The sequence below is a fragment of the Hylaeus volcanicus genome, chromosome 5 (assembly GCF_026283585.1).
Source record: "Hylaeus volcanicus isolate JK05 chromosome 5, UHH_iyHylVolc1.0_haploid, whole genome shotgun sequence".
Lineage (NCBI taxonomy): Eukaryota > Metazoa > Arthropoda > Insecta > Hymenoptera > Colletidae > Hylaeus > Hylaeus volcanicus.
The window spans coordinates 12,642,428-12,659,862 of record NC_071980.1 but is presented as its reverse complement, the minus strand read 5'-3'; the positions used below and the strand labels follow the sequence as shown (position 1 = coordinate 12,659,862).

Sequence of the window (17,435 nt, the reverse complement as noted above, 5' to 3'; positions counted from 1 at the left end):
TTGGAAATAAACTTTAAGATGTAGAAATTAACATTTTATCGAAATAAGTCTTTCTTCTTTGTGTATTTATATTTAACAAGTAACATTTGTCAAGTTCCATATGAAACTGCCTTTGTTGTCTCATCAAAGATCTAACAATAAGCAAAAGCTCTGAAACAAAATGGATATCAATTATTCCCATCTCCTCTTCCAATGAATCGATGAACGTATCAACATCGGAGAAATAATTTCTTTCTTGAAAGTTAAAATAAAATTCGTTGAATGGAAATGTACAGAGTGTCTCGTCCGACGATTCAGAGAACTAGCGCAGGTACAATTCAAAATTGGATCCCGTTTCGAGCGTCATCGCGTGTCTTTCGCCGAGGTACTTTCGGCATCATGCCACCGACGCCCTCGCGTAATATGCTCCACGTGCGTCATAATTAAAACAGCCAAACGCCTGGCGGGCGTGATGCCACCGGTCGCAAGCTCGTGACGATCGCGGAAGGAAGTCGTAACGCTTTGGGGCTTCGACGAAATTTTTTGCGTCACCCGAATTCTCGCTGCAAATATCCTCCTTCTACTTTTTTTCAACGCACGAGTGTCTGTATATTTTTTCGTTTTTCGGAGGGGTTTATTTGTATATTCGACGAAACGTCTTTAGCGTAACTAAACAGGATGTAAAGCGATGGAAAGAAGAAAGAACTGTGGAAAAGTCTTAGCGAGGTTTGCGTTACTCTTAAAGGGCAAATTATTATAATTTAAATGAATGCCTAGCGAGTAAGAGTATTAAAGAGGATAAGATGATAAGAATGTAAAATATGTATTCACAGGAAAAGTGTAAACAGTCAGACATGACTACACTATAATAAAGAAAAAGCAAAAAATCTGTGTCAATGGAAATAAATATGACGTATACTTGAGCTGTTCGTTGCACAAGTCGATTAACTCCATAAAACAAAAAAAAAAACGTTGTCAAATGCGATGAAATAATGTACATTGTTTGTTAAAATTCCTTTTATCATAGAAATTCGAATAAATATTGATAAAAGATTATTATTATGTTATTATAAATATAAAAAGTTGTGACTATACCAAGTGCCTTGACACTTAAATGTAAGATTTTTCAAAAAGTGGAGTTAATCGATTTGCGAACGACTCACTTGCTATTGCGCTTTATAAAAGTTTTGATTTAAATATTATTGAACATGGCTGGTACATTTACACAGTACTAATATTGTGTAGACATCAGAGCAGAGGTTTCGAAAAATAGAATAAATTTTGAAGTATCTTCTCAATCTTTTACTTAAAATTTGTCCAGTATGAATTAAAGGAATAATAATATTCTGAGCCTTGGGAGTGACTTAACAGAAAAAAACATGACATGCTATAAAAGTGCTATACACGAACCATTATTGTCACTAAATTTCTGAAAGAACTCTGCTTAACCACCATCCCGCTTCACACCTGTTACCTCGTCGGAAAATCGTGATTATAGCAATTCTTCACTACCGGACATTGACACTTGGAGAAAATATTTGTCGAGAGGTAAGAGTCGCGTCGAGGGTGGAAACATTCTGCAGCAACGTTTCGTCGGTGTATTTTTTATTTCGATAACAAAATTTTCGTGCGTCATACGCGTTTCTCGCGGCGCGATTTAAAATATCATCGCGCCTTTGATCGACGGTCTGTTTTCAGTCTGGCGATAATTAACGGCTTGAGGAATACTAGCGCATACGTGTACGTCGAGTTTCCGCCTTCTTTGATACATTATCGCGTGAGAATCGTCATTAGAAGCGTAAACAAGTATGTACAATTAATTATTCCAAATGACGTGCTGGAACGATATTGCATGGCAATGATTTTTATCTAGAACGATAGAAAGAACAGGTGATCTCGAATAAGGTGACTGAACCATGACAAAAAATCCGTGCCATTGCATAAGCAACATTACGAATTCCAGTAATAGGATCATAGGGAATAATAGGATTAGGTGGATCGGTTTATAAACCGTCGCGTGCGAAGTACAGGGACACAGCGAAGACGCACCTGTGACCACGGATATTTATCATTACTGATATGTTAATTCATTCGATGATTATTTTAAAGAAAGCCGGCATTGGCCAGCCTGCGTGCCTCCAAAGCTTCGCGCGTTGACGCAGTTTAAAATAGCGTCGCACGCGTGATACGCTTCTCCACGTATATGATTTCTTAAAATAAATAATCGTATAGTTTCTGGCATACTATGCTTCGTTTTGTGCGAACGACCATAAGAGCCGCAGGATAGAGCAGGGATCGGCAAGCTACGATTCGTGGGCCGAATTCGGTAATTAATTAATCGCGTGGATCGCTATTAACACTGGAATCTCCAATTTTCATGCTTACTATGCACAGCAGTATGTCTTCGAAAATAGAGTGGAAGGTCGATGTTCCCAAGTTTAATAATTCTCGCTAAAAATTGCAGGAAGATTGTCGATAATTTTCGAAAGAATTTAAAGTACGTCCTGCACATGTGGGAATTTTAATATTCACGTTAATATATTTATGGAAAATGAAATGGGTCAATCGACACAATGAAGGAAATTTTTAAATGCAGCATGTAATCTCTTATAAAAATGACTCTATTGGTGATGAATTGCTGCTGAATGATTGATTGTACGATCGATATAACGCCTGGATTGGTCTGGTAGTTCTAGTGTTGGTAAATGCTAAAATATTAGAACTTTTTAAAAGTTCATGTTACTTATTTAAGTGTTATAAAAGAAAGGCAATCTCTCTCATTTTACAATATTTTACTATGAAATTTCTGTGGTTTTTTTTTATTAAATGTTGACATAGTCATCAGCACGGACTTATGGATTGATAAATAGATGATTTATTCTTTGCAATTTTTTCGTAAGGAAGAACTTTTGCTTACATCACATCATTTACAAATTATAAAAAGAAAAAGGAAAAAAAAACATTTGACACATATCATATGCCTCTGAAACAAAACAATTAAAGCCAACTTTAAATTTATAAATTGTGCAGCTTAGTATTCCTTGTATAGCACGAACTTACGGGATAACCTAATATAGTACAGGTAACCCTCCTATAACACGGTAGATAGGTTCCTAGAAAATGCCGTGTTGTGCGAAACAGTATGAGACCCAGAGCCAGTACAGAAAGGGGGGTTACGTTCCGAGAACTTATTAAAAACAATTTTTTCTTTTAATTTTGCACAAACAACTTAGTTTTTATTAAAAATATAAATGCATAACACACACACACACACACAAATATTATTTTTATTTAACGCAACCTTACTTTAATCAATTTTTTCGTCGTCACTGCTCAGTATAATCAACCGATAACGTTTTTTTCGGTGGAATGATATCGGCTTCACTTTCAGAACTTTTTTCTTCATTTAAACTTCTTACATCTTCTTTCCTTTTAAGAAAATACGTAATTTCGCTTCGTTTGTTGATTTTTACCAGGTCATTGTAAATTTCTCGGTATGGAACTAAACTGTTTTGCAGCTCCCTTTCGAATTTTCGGCTACTTTTAGCGAAAGGGTCTGGCATTCAAGAAAAATGACTCGAGATTTTCAGCTAAGCTTAGGCCTTGTTGCAATTTTTTTAATGGTAAATTATTAACTGCACAATCTTCATCAGTGCTAGTGTTCTCAGAATCGATTTGATTTACAATTTCAGATGCCATTTCCATCGAACCCGCTTCGTCAACATCTTCTTCCACTAATGTGTAAATCTTGAACATCCCCAATAGCCATATCCACAAAACCTTCGCCTCCGATTGATTTAGCATGTTCATACCTATCATACCTTTTAGGTTGTTTCGATCGTGTCTTTTCAAAAGTCTCTGGGACTCAAACGGTTAAGACGACAAGCCTCGACACGGTTGTAGAAGTACAGTGTTGTACAAAGGTGTTTGCAATTTTCTTACCGCGTTAGAGCGAAACCGTGTTATAGGATGTCGTGTTGTAGGAGGGCTACCTGTACTTCAAATCAGTGATGGACAAAACCCTAGGTTTCGAATAAATCTGAAGCTTGACGATATGTTTGTGTCGTTTCCTCTTTTGAACATTTTTCAGAGAAAGAAACGAGACAAACACATCGATAAACTTCAGATTTATTCGAAACCTAGGGGTTGACCATCTCTGTTTCAAATATTTGGTTAAATGTGATACATATTTTTGGTCCGAAAATATAACTCTTATATCGATTAAATTGTATGTCCATTTACTTTTTGCATACGTTCGTACGCGAGTTACCTACGCTAATGCCTAACACTTTTTTTAAATTTATGTGATTTTGCTGTTTCCAAAAAAATGAAGTTTCCCTGGCCCGGAGGAAGGAACTGTCGCTGGAACAAACGTGCCCCGGTCAGAATGACGGATAAAAGAGATTATTATTCACTGCCAGTCACTCCAGTCAGATTTTGCCTTCCGGGGCCGCGGTAAACAAACGTTTCGCAAGGAAATCTGCTTTCCCTCGTTTTCGATCGTCCAACTTTCCATCTTTTTTACGAGGATTTGCGTCTGTCCCGTCGTGTCATGTTCACGCTTCTAGGAACACCGCTTTCTCGGGTTTTTTTGACGCGTAATTTGAAAACAATAGCGAATTTAACATCAGAGTACCCAGGTTGGTGGACAACTGTTATGTTGTTATATCTTTGAATCGTAGGGGGTGCAAAGAGTGAACATATTACTCGGTACAATTGCTTCTTTGTTTCAGTAACTGTCACCGAAAATGATGTCGAAATCGTTGATAATAATTTAGTAATTTTGAAAAGAATTTTGAAACGCAGAGATCAAATTGCTACAGACGTAGGATGCTTGACAATCTGTTGTATTAAAATAATTCTCGTTTTCGTTCAATTGTGGACGAATTATATCATAATATATGTATAATTTAGCAGAAGATTAGATAATCACTTCTGAAGCATCTATTAATTTCATTAATTTCTCTTAGTTTTCTGGAGAACCATGCCCTCTTCTAGAGTCAATACGTTTCTCAGGAAGAGTCGTTATTCCTCTCTAAAATATGTATCACTAGGAACCGCATTTAGTCGACGATAAGGAATAAATAAATTGTTACTGTCATTGGTATCGGCTCGTTTAATTTTATTCATTCTCGTCGCGAATATGTAAACGACAACGTTATTTTTTTACGTACGCTCGCGTGTCGTATTTCTGCGATGTATTACGAGATGCACGATGCGTGTTACGTGGCATGTATCATGAAAAGAAAGCGTACAAAGATAATGCACTGTACTCGGAAACTGAAAGTCAGCGTTGACTAATAAAAAATTGTCCGTCATATCCCAAGAATATCCAACATTATCGATACGCTCGAAATATATTTCGATGCATTGAAAATACAAAATAAAAATATAATTCATCCGTAATTGAACAAAAACAAATGTATCTTTCATATGACAGTGCTTACTAATAAAGATTTGTTCATAATTCGCGAGGAAGATTCAAAAATACTTTTCGAGGCAGTGATGATAAACAATAAAAATATAATTTGTCGACAATTGAACAAAAACAAATGTATCTTTCATATGACAGTGCTTACTAATAAAGATTTTTTCATAATTCGCGAAGAAGACGTAGAAATATTCATCGAGGAATTGAAACTTAAAAATCAAAATATAATTTGTCGACAATTGAGCAAAAACAAATGCATCTTTCATATGACAGTGCTTACTAACAAAAAATTATATTTCATTCGCGAAGAAGATCCAGAAATATTTTTCGAAGCGTCGAAAATATAAAATAAAAATATAATTCGTTCACAATCGAAGAAAAACAAACTTCTCGTAATATACATGCAACCTTTACGTAACGCATGGAAAATTTGCTTGTCCAATGAATATTTTATAAATCCCCTGGAACTATAGTAGCAAGCGAAATGACTGCAAATCTGATTTATTCGGGACGTTGGTTCGAATAATGCACGAGTCCGATTTCAACGCACGTTTCAGTCCACATTTTCGAAGAACGTCATTCTCATTTCCACCTCTCCGACAACGAAGCCAGCGTTGAATTCGTTGCTTCGACTCCTCGAGCGGATCGACTGCTGTTCTGTGAGCCGTATTCTTTATTCGCTATTTATTATTATTAGGGCGTCGACCTGACGGATCATCGACCCCCCAATGCTCTATAAATGGTCACATAAACATAAATTCAGTATCTCATTTACCAGAAACTTTCGTAATTAACGATACTGGAGTTCACGAGTGTTAAAATTAACAAAGTAGATACAAGCAAACTTATCAAACACGTGAAAATGATATTAACTCTTTTTTTTTGTTACATAAAAGTTCATCTTGTAACAGTTCGATGAAGTATCAGGTGTAATGGCAAAGTGATACAAGTCGAGCAGTCTATAAATAAACTGATTAACCAACTTCCTCTGTAATAATTACTACGCGTCCCTAATCTAACTCGAATCATTTCAATCGTTAGATGCTTGACCCCTAAAACGGAAAACTGATGAATTCCCGTCACGTTTTTGCGTCTACCTACGCGCACAAGATGCAAATGAGCCGGCATTTAAGAACCTTAAAGGTTCATAGACGTCATTGCAAAAAACAAACAAACAAAGTTCGTCTATACATTCACGCGAAAGTTAATAGTCTGTCGAAGGTGTTCTACGAATTTGTGAGTCGATAGCTCCCGAGTGCGACGACGTGGGTTGTAAATCAACATTTTTTTTCGTAGTAAAAGCGTGAAACGATACTACTCGAGTCGTAAAACGAAATAATCTGTAACAAGACATATCCATTGCGAGGTCGTTCGTCAGTCGACGCGAGATATCAGCCGTGCAACGGGTACAGTCGTACAAAGAACTATTATTAACCGTGGAGTAATAATTCCAATGAAAGAAATCAATTATATCGAAACCAATTTCGTTCTATGTAATTCTTTCATTCCGCAAGGGAGCAGCGAATATTCGCGTGGGATTAAACACGATCGTTTATGGTATCGATCGTTTTAGAATTTTTAGTATTGTACCATTTATTATTGTTCCATTTTAGAAATTTTATTAGTGTACCCTATATTGTTGTATCCTTTTAGGAATTTTATTATTGTAACCCGAACAGAAATTTGATTGTTGCACCTTTTATTATTATGTCCTTTCAGAAATTTTATTACTGTACCTTTTATTATTGGATCCTTCCAGACATTTTATTAGCGTACTTTTTATTATTGGATCCTTCTAGAAATTTGATTAGTGTACCCTTTTTTGTTGGATCCCTTTCGACATTTCATTAGTGTACCTTTTACTATTGTATCACTTCAGAAACTTTATTATTGTACCTTTTAGTATTGTATCCCTTCAGAAATTTTATTATTGAACCTTTTATTATTGGACCCTTTCAGAAATGTTATTATCGTACCTTTTATTATTGAATCCTTTTAGAAATTTTATTAGTATACCCTTTATTATTGAATCCTTTTAGAAATTTTATTAGTGTACCTTTTACTATTGTATCACTTCAGAAACTTTATTATTGGATCCTTTCAGAAATTTTATTAGTGTACCTTTTACTATTGTACCTTTTCAGAAATTTTATTATCGTACCTTTTATTATCAGATCCTTTCAGAAATTTTATTAGTGTACGTTTTATTATTGTAACCCGACCAGAAATTTGATTGTTGTACCTTTCATTATTATGTCCTTTCAGAAATTTTATTACTGTATCATTTACTACTGCATCCTTTTAGAAATTCTATTGTTGCACCTTTTATTATTGTATCCACTTGGAATTTGTATTGTACCTCCTTTTATTATTTTATCCATTTAGAATTTTTAGTATCATATACGTTTTAATTAGTTTCTTTTACATATCACATATTTAGATAATGTCTCTCAACTGCCCAATGTATTTCCAAAGCTCATTTGTCACGAAAACTTTGTACCCCCCGATCAAAAAATGATTTTGCCACCTGCCATCGAATTTCCTCCCATCCGTGGCCTATTTCCTGTTGATTTTCCGAGCTCGCGCCGGCTTTCGCGCGCGACTGTACTATTATTAAGACTTCTCCGTCCCTTTCAGTTCTATCGACCCCTAAACTTTGCACTTTCGGTGTACACCGGGCCGCCCGCGTAGCCTTCGTTTTGTTTTTGTCTTTTCTTCTTTTTTTTTTTTAAATCCGTGATCGGAAACAATAGTACGTCCCGAAGTCGTGCACGCCTACGTGAATAGCGAGGACGACTCAGTTAATGAGTGTATTCGCGACTTCTGCGCGCAAGTTTTAATTATTACCCGCGATGGAAACGACGAATCACTGTAACACGGTGATTTCTCGCTCGGGGGAAGCCATCCTTTACCTGGTGAAATAAAATCGAACAAATTCATACATTGTTCCTCACCACGGAAATACATTGGGACGTGAAAGAGAAATATTTCCTATGAAACTAGCACTAGCTAGTAAAACGAATTACAGTGGGAAGAAGAAGACTCTCTGTTGATCTCTGAGTTGCACAAATTATTGTTTTTAGATGTAATATTGTAGGCTTTTTATGAGTGTTATTGTACTAAGTACTACTCGTGGCTTCCAGAAGATTGCCTCGTCAGTTTTCAAATTCTTCCCAAGAATTATTGTTTTTAGATTTAAGATTGTATAGACTTTTTATGAGTATTATTGTACTAAGTACTACTCGTGGCTTCCAGAAGGTTGCCTCGTCAGTTTTCAGATTCCTGCCAAGAATTATTGTTTCACAAATTATTGTTGCTTTTCTGAGTGAGTCCTAAACGCTATCATAACCAGTATTACCTGCGTGACTTCGGAAGGGGTGCGGAAATAGATCCTTTTGTTCCAGCTTTTCACGGAGACGCGCAGTAGGTCACGTACGGTTAAAAAGGATAATTCATCGTGGTCGTTCGCCGCGTGGACGTGGTTCCTGGGCGCTTTCGGCACGGTCCTGCTTTGACGTCATCGAATGACGTCAATTCCAGGCCCCGCCGCGTCGCCCCTCGGTTCTACCCACGCGTCGCGCTTTATCGCTCCAACGCAAGAAGACAGCAGCCGTCAACCTCCGTCACCTCAACCCTCGAAGACTCCTACGACGCCCGATACGGTTAAACGAGCGAGATTTACGAAATGCCACCGCTATGTTCTCCGACCAGCCATCTCCAAATAGAACTGGAGAATCAACCTGAAATAACAGGGGGTGTGGGGGGGGGGGGGACGCGTGGACGTTTTCCGCGGGAGACGGTAAGGATAATAATGCCACGGCTGGGAGCCGCGTACGTCGCGGGCCACACACTGGGAAACCTCTTTTGGGGGGAATTGGTCACGATCAGCCGTAATTTATTCGAAGAATGGGCGACGAATGAAATCGCCCAATTGAAATTTATTCGCGACGATTATTCATTTTAGAGAAGACGTTTGGATTCGTTGGGCTTTCTTTTTTATTTAGAGGAGAATGGTTGTTCATCCGTTATTCGTTATTCGTTATTCTTCATACTTCACTCCTCATTCCTTATTCCAAATCGACACTTTTAAACAGTGATGGGCAAAACCCTAGGCTTCGAATAAATCTGAAGTTTGCCGATATGTTTGTCTCGTTTCTTCTTTTGAATATTTTCGAAAGAAGAAACGAGACAAACATATCAGCAAACTTCAGATTTATTCGAAATCTAGGGTTTCGCCCATCTCTGCTTTCAAATACTCTTTACAGTCCTATAGAATAAACATACACATGGTTATAGATCGACCAGGCATGGGTGATGTTTTATTCGAATAAAACTAATCAATTACAATTTATTCGTGTCGTTTATTCAATTTAGATATTTGTATTTATTTGGTGTAACACTTTTAAAGATGCTATAAAGCCATACAGAATAAATAATGGTACGATCATACATCATTACAGACATAGACAACGTTGCATTTGAATAATGTCTATGAATGAAACCAATCAATTTCAATTTATTCGTGTTGATTGTGCGCTCGAAACATTAGCATTTGTTTGTTGCGAAATGAACCATTCCATAGAGCTCGTTTTCATTTTCAATTTCATCCATAGAGAAACCATTATCTATTGTTTATTCGTTATTCGAAATGGACCACTTTAATAACACCACACAGTTATATAAAATAAACACAGATATAACTCGTCCACGTTATACTGATAAGTAAAGAATAAACCCCTGAAGTCTAGATTCTTATTTCGTATACAAATGTCATAAATGTGGGAAGTATGATATAGTAGACTAAGTATAGCACGGCTGTTTTAATCGAACGATGATTTAGACGTCCACTTGCATCGCCCCATTGCATGCATGAACAGCCGTCTGACTACATACGGTCTGAGTAGTTACGTCCATTCATCGACAGACGAGTCTCAGACAGCCGCGCCAGTACTGTGATTCCCTAATTATTTTTGCCACAGTGTTAACAACTGCCACTCTTTGTATACCTATTTAAATCGTCTAGCACAGTGTATATAATTAAATACTTTTGTTGAAATAAATCCAGATATCACGAATTAAATAAAACTATTTGCATTTTGTAATCGTTAGACCGATCAGCGATTTACAGCGATATAATCTTGCTCGGCGTAGACAGAAATTATTTCCTGCTCGAATAATTCTTTCAGCATAACGCGCGTTTGTTGTTATAGTGACTTCGACTGTAGTTAAAATCTCTATTTTACGAATTTCGTTTCTTTCTTTAGAACGTCGGATATTTACTGTACCCTAATTTACGAAAACCGTGAAATCCGTGGAAAGATGTTGTCTTGTTCCACGAAAATAAATCTTCATACACTCATTAACCTTGCGTTGGGCCTCCTATTCTTTAAAGTTGTTATTCTAAGCTGTTGCACACACTCTGCCATAATTTATCCCGGAGGGAAAATAAAAAGACGTGCTGACGGGATGCTGGAACACGAAGCAACGACTATTAATCGTGATCGAAGATCAACATTTCACGAATATTTCGCGTCCACTCGGAGAGTTTATTATCTATTTTTATGTTCTCTGAAAATGATACAAAGAAATCGACGTTACAAAATTTCAATTGAATTTATTCGATTCTATAGTTAAATTTGTATTTATTTACAGTTCGCTGTATTTACAGTATGAAAAATCTGTAATTATAGAAACCATATCGAATCCTTTAGGTTTCTTTCCGGAGACGCCTTGAAAATGGATAATTCGAAAGTATGCGAATTGTTGCAGTCGAACGGGGATGTCTCGGAGAGTTCGGATTGTTCAAGCAGTTTCTTGCGAAATGTCCAGGATAGTACGAAGTCTCGAGCATCTCGCGATTCAAATTCGATATTCCAAATATTCGCACACGCTCGGTTCTCACGCCTACGCCCGTATGTAACAGTTTCTATCTCGTCGGAGAGCACAAGGTGTCTTGAGATTTATTTCTGTCTCGCTTTATCCAAATTTACGTCACAACAATGTCTCAAGGATATTTTAGATAAAACCAACGGTGAGCGGCTTCTAATTTACGAAATTAAAAATACTTTTCGCCAGGAACACAGACATTTGACACAAGAACACTTGTCACTAATTATTAGGCGTGGAGATCAATTATGTGCCTTGGACATTTTAAGTGAAAATATTTAATCGTCATTTTGTTATGTTAAAGCACCAACCTTGTGGACATTTCCTCAACTTGATGGACATTTCAGTGGATCTACATGTATGCATAATTCTTGTTCTTCTAATAGATCGCAAGTATACTTGACAATTATTAGGTGTAGAAATTAATTATGTGGCTTACATTGTTAAGTAAAAATATTTAGTCATTTTGTTAGGGTTAAGCACAAACCTTTTAGGTTCTCAACCTGATGGACATTTCAATATTTCTAAATATATTAGCCAAAATTAAATTTTGTCGGACTTCCCTTCCAAATTAATCGATGAGTTTGTTTTCGAAGGTACAGAATTAATTTCCGCATCTAATATTATACAATTTTGGAGTGCAACGCAAATGATTCGACTCTCCCCCGGGACCACGAAATTAAAATATTCGAAATCGATTATTATCGGCTAAATATGACCAGGAAACGATTCTATTATTTTCCCTGTCGTCTACGTTTACTGATCAAAAATGTAAGCATCGTAAATATTCCATCCACACACGGCTATCATTGAATTGGCAAACTTCTTCGACAGAAGCGGATTACCCGAGACCTTTAACGGCTTTTAAACGTATATAACGTCAGAGTATCGTTACGCGCGTCAGAACAGGTAGTTGCAATGACGCGCATGAGACGAGAAGAGACGAGATTTCTACGATCTCGATCTTGATCTCGAAAAATCTCGACACATCCATATCGATCTTGAATTTTCAACAATTTCGAACATATGATCTCGATCTCGATCTCGATCTTGATCTCGACGAGATTTTGACAAGATTGGCAATACAAGATTTTCAAAGCCTCTGTCTGACTCTGTTAATCAATTATTTGAATTAAGAGGGATGAAGGTAAATGGAAATCACTTCATGACGCGATCGTGTAACTGGACTTACAGAGTCAGTCCCGTTTCCTCCTGGTGGATAGTTGGAATAACTGAAAATTAATTTCTGACAATAGTTACATTAATTATTAACAATATTTGATGAAGCAATGACCGAGAATATGACTTTGCTGTAATATTACACCGCCCGGACAGTGGTAAATGCTTTTTCTAAGAATGTTCAAAATCATTACTAACCAATAAGTAATCAGTTTTTGATTTCAGTCAGCAACTAATTACGTTTTTTTTCAGAACCTTCGTATGTGGACGACCTAATAGTTTTCGAAATATTGGACCTCATAAGTTTTGTCCCGCTAGATCTCTGAAATATCACACTTGTTATAATATTAACAAAATTGTATGTGGCATCGTTTGTTAGCGCAGCAGTCACGGCGTCATATGTGCTGGCGATCGGCAATATGAAATAATCTTGATCTCGGCCAAATCTCGATATGCTGAATCTCGATCTCGATTTCGAATGTTACAAGTAATCTCGATTTTGAATTGCATCTCGAAATCGAGACGAGATCGAGACGAGATCGAGATTGATCTCGTCTCGTGCGCATCACTATGTAATTGTATCGCGCAATCGTCAGAAACGGACGAAAAGATTACGCGAATGATCGATCGCGATAACGATAATGACGTAGACGCGAGCGATTTCATACCTTGGACAATCGATAATCGTAAAATCCACGACCTCGAATTTCGAGTGGTTCCCACGAATCGGTGGACCGACTCCAATTCTCGTCGAAACATTCGAAACTCGCGTTAGAAACCAGTGGCGCGGCTGCTTGCGTAATTAGCAAACATTTCTGCGCTGCGATCCGGATGACGCACGATGCAGCATGACGATGAAAGATACGGATCGCGAACCTCTTGTCTAAAAATTCCTGAAATCGTTAGAGAAATGGGCGAACGGAGCCAACGACGTGTTCATTGAGAGCGGTGTAATTTTGGAGCGGATGTGTCCTTGTCTGATTCTTCTTCGTTCTGAAAAGGAGGCGGAAAGAAATGTTTAAATATAGAACTCCGAAAAAGAAAACAAATTAAAAATAAATTTAAAATAATTAACTACTTGATATCGTATCGTGACTACTACGTTTCTAAGTCGCATTTAACAAAATTTTAAATGAGCAAGCAGAGGTAAATTGTTGTGGAATCAGTCGTGAATAACACGAATTTGTTTCGTCGAGTTATAAATTCTCATCGGTTCGCTGGACTGTGGGCTAATTTTAATTAGTTGTTCATGCGGTGATTCCCAGATTCTAAAAAAACAGCGTGCGCTATTCGCGAGCGTCGAACGACCTGCACGAAACGTATCGTGGCGAGTCGGTGGACGAATTAGGAGAAAATTTCCCAGAATTTCACAAGCTTAATTGCTCAATCTTGAACTGTGACGTCAGACCACCTTCGTTGCTATTCGTGCACGATGGAACGCTTCTAAATAAGGAAGAATAAAGTCGTGGAAAAAAAGGTTAGAGCCATTGTCGTTTGTTTGGAGCTGGTATTCTAACTCCTGTGCTAAACACACGTGATAATTAGTTGACACGTTAAAGTAAAGTCATAACGGTTTGCCGGCGCTGGACGCCAGTGGTTATGTTCAAAGGTGGGCAAAATTCTTGAACGATACAAATTTTAAATGAGGAACGAAAGATAAATTGCTGTGGAATTAGTCGTGAATAAAGTTCAATAGTCCAGAAAATGACTAATAATAATAATAGTTTTACCACTGTACGTGTTCTCTTGGAACGTATGACTAAGGAAAGATTAAACGTGTGGTTTTCCTTTATAAATAAATAATAAGTTCACGTCAAAAAGACGTAGAATTACTACACACCGTATAGTAACATTCTCAAGATCTAAAAAAATAATCAACACATCATTTGAATAATAAATAAATAGAAACTCCATGGATACAGTTATTCCTCCAGTATGATGTGATTTTCATGTACCAACCAATGCATTAAAAATTGATTAATCCATTGTTTCATTTTCCATTCGCCACCACTACGAAAATTTCTTTCAACATCGCGTCGCACAATGTGGAAAAGCTTCCTGATTTGTGGTTGCCCGAGACGTAGTTCGCGTTTGTATTATGCATTAAACATAAACCTATTAAAAGAGCGAACCGACGAAACGGTGGAAGTTTCCTTTAATATCGTGTACGACAGAAAATACGCGAAAGGCACATTCGATCCGCGGTTTTTGAGACGCAGTGTACGTCTGTGTTCGTGGCGGTCGTACGATGAAAATCCATTTCAAGGTTTACGACGCGCTCTGGTCATCGAGGCTCGAGGAAAAAAAAATGATCAAACGAACAGTCATTTCGCTGGGCACGTTCGGAGTTATTGGAACGATTAACGCATTCCTTACTCCATTCGCGGAGACACTGTTCGGATTAATCGAATCTGCTTGAATAAACCTTTAGATTCAACAACCGTAGACTTCGTACATTGTTTATCATATTGACATTAGATTCGAAATTTTAGATTCGGAGTAAAACTTTATCCTTGGAAAATAAAAGGCATTTTGGCGCTGCTGTGTCAGGCAAATACAGATCAAAGGCGAATCGTATTCAAAGTTCACTCGAAGCCCATTATTCGACGTTGCACACGTTGATTCTCATTATCATAGATTCTGAAAATTGCACATTAGAAATTACAATCGCTCGTCTGGCGGTGTGCGTTATAATTGCTGATACGCCGGTTATAAATATTGAAACTAGACTCCTTCAGGGTCGCGTTGCACTGGCGGTTTTTAATGACGGAAGTATCGTCTTCTCGTCGTTGTTTTGTCTAAGATACGATTAATGATAACGTGGTTTCAGTTTCGGTATGTATGTATAGCGAAGTCGAGGAATAATACCCATACAACTTTTTGTTGTATTTTTATTTGATTATTTCGCGTAGGAAATACTAAAATTTCGAAAAAAAATGTTTGGTGTGATGATGTACTGTGCGGAGATGAGAAGTTGGACAGGAGGTCTGATTGGTCACAGTATAAATTCCTTGATTACACTACCGAATTCTATATTATAATTTATACTGCACTCTAGAATTCTATAGCAATATAATCTAGGGGATTATTGTCTCAAACAGTTTATTTTTCAGAAATATTTGATTGAAAAATCGATATTTAGTGTACAAAAAAAAAACAATGGTGGTATGATGATGTACTGTGCGGAGATTAGAAGTTGGCTAGCACGTCTGATTAGTCACAGTATAATCTCCTTGCTTACACCATAGAATTATGTATACGTTATAATTTGGACTGTGGAATTGTATAGTGTAGCATACTGCTGTACATTGTTGACTCAAGTAGTTTACTACTTAGAAATAATTGATTGAAAAGTCGATATCTATTATACAAAAAAAAAAGAAAAAAGAATGTTTGATAATATACAATACTATACATAGTCGACTCAGTCTATTTGCTAACATTTTCTTTGCATCCAATCGAAAAAAAAACTGATGTCGCAGAAAGACTGCTAATGTTGTACTGTTCAACATTTCTTGTTCGACACTTTTACAATCCTCGAAGCAAGAGATACAACCTGTGCCAACCTCGTGTCGCATTCTGTGTAATGTTATGCACTCGATTATCTTTTTTACATTGAAGATACGTTCACCGAGGAATACTGTTGAAAGTGGCATATCGCTCGTGAAAAACAAAAACGTAAAATGCGTTTCGTACCGCGAAAAAGGCGAAAAGAAATTATTTACGAAGAGAAAGATTCCAGCGAATCGTGTAAGAAAATTTTTGTAAAAAGTCGCGTATACGTTTTACGTGTGCGGGTTCTTAATTTATGGCTGTATTAACTGTACTAAACGACATAAAATGAATATTCCGATGTAGCCATAAATCGAGCTGCGCAGCCGATTTGTCATACGTTTCAAGGAAACGTATGATGCGTTCGGGGACGGTGAAATGTTCGGGGACTTGACTTTCAATTTCGGTGGTAAAGTCTTCAAGGTACTGTTACTAATAAATCCAGCTCGAAAGTTAAACGAAATAAATACTCGAAAAAATACGAAGAATCGTAAAAATTAGAAACTGGAATTTGACCTATCCACAGCATTTGCTTCAGAAATTCTCTCTAATCGATTTTGTGGCAGTCGAAGGCACTTCTATACTTTGAAATGAAAAATAAACTGAAATTTAATTCCTTATTTTTTTTAAATGGGTCCTGAAAGGTGAGACTAGGACAATGAATCGCCGCTGGTCGTTCCATTCGGTCGCTTTACGGTATGGGAATATTAATCCGATCGATTTCGACGTTGCGGCGTGTGTGTACGTGTGCTGAATGAATTTGTGTAAAGGCTTGTAGCGTGACAGGCTCGTTCCCTGGGACTATTACTGTGCCGCGATCGTTACGACGTATGACATTATAGTGGTATCACGTGAGACCATTCGTGAAAAGATGCGATCTCGAGCACCGCGAGCGTGCACCGAGTTCGATCCACTCGGCGTTAAGGGGATTGCGCGATAGAGAAACCGAGACGAAACCTTTTTGTACCACGGGTACTTTGTTCGAAAAGGTTTCCTCGAGCATGACGCCGATTTATTCGACTCGGTTTCCGGGTGCAACGTCTCCTGGAAGGCTAATCGTTCGACGATTGACGCGAAATTCGAGACTAAATGTGCGAGAAGATTTTTTTTCCCGAGAAACTACTCGTCGGTTTGGACTCGCGCTTTTTGCGGCGATTGATATCCTTGTATAAACGATACGTGAATTTTTTGGTGTAATTTGGTGTAATAGTTAAGGGGTCATTAATAGTATCATGGCAGAGTGCATACAGTTGAAATTTCGTGACTCGAGATACGGTCGATATTGGGATTTTTTTTTTATGGAAAAGTGTGTGGTATATCAAATTGAAATTTGTTACATATATTAGTATGCTTATTTAATTAATACATGAATTTTCTCATGTAATTTAATGTAGTAATAAACGATTCA

At 37.3% G+C, this 17,435-nt stretch overlaps 2 long non-coding RNA genes across 2 annotated transcripts in view; one reads left to right on the top strand and one right to left on the bottom strand.

Moving 5' to 3' along the window:
- Positions 1–13,150, top strand: part of LOC128877631 (uncharacterized) — a 14,259-nt gene extending 1,109 nt beyond the window's left edge. Inside the window, exons 2-4 of the long non-coding RNA XR_008457271.1 lie at positions 4,950–6,069; positions 8,815–12,633; positions 12,728–13,150. This is a non-coding gene — a long non-coding RNA (uncharacterized LOC128877631). The remainder of the gene's footprint in view (positions 1–4,949; positions 6,070–8,814; positions 12,634–12,727) is intronic.
- LOC128877633 (uncharacterized) lies at positions 12,395–13,683 on the bottom strand. The gene is made up of 4 exons (XR_008457275.1): positions 13,554–13,683; positions 13,144–13,468; positions 12,674–12,797; positions 12,395–12,528 (listed from the first exon to the last, which is right to left on the bottom strand). It is a non-coding gene; the product is annotated as an uncharacterized LOC128877633 (long non-coding RNA).
- Between the last annotated feature and the right edge of the window lie 3,752 nt (positions 13,684–17,435).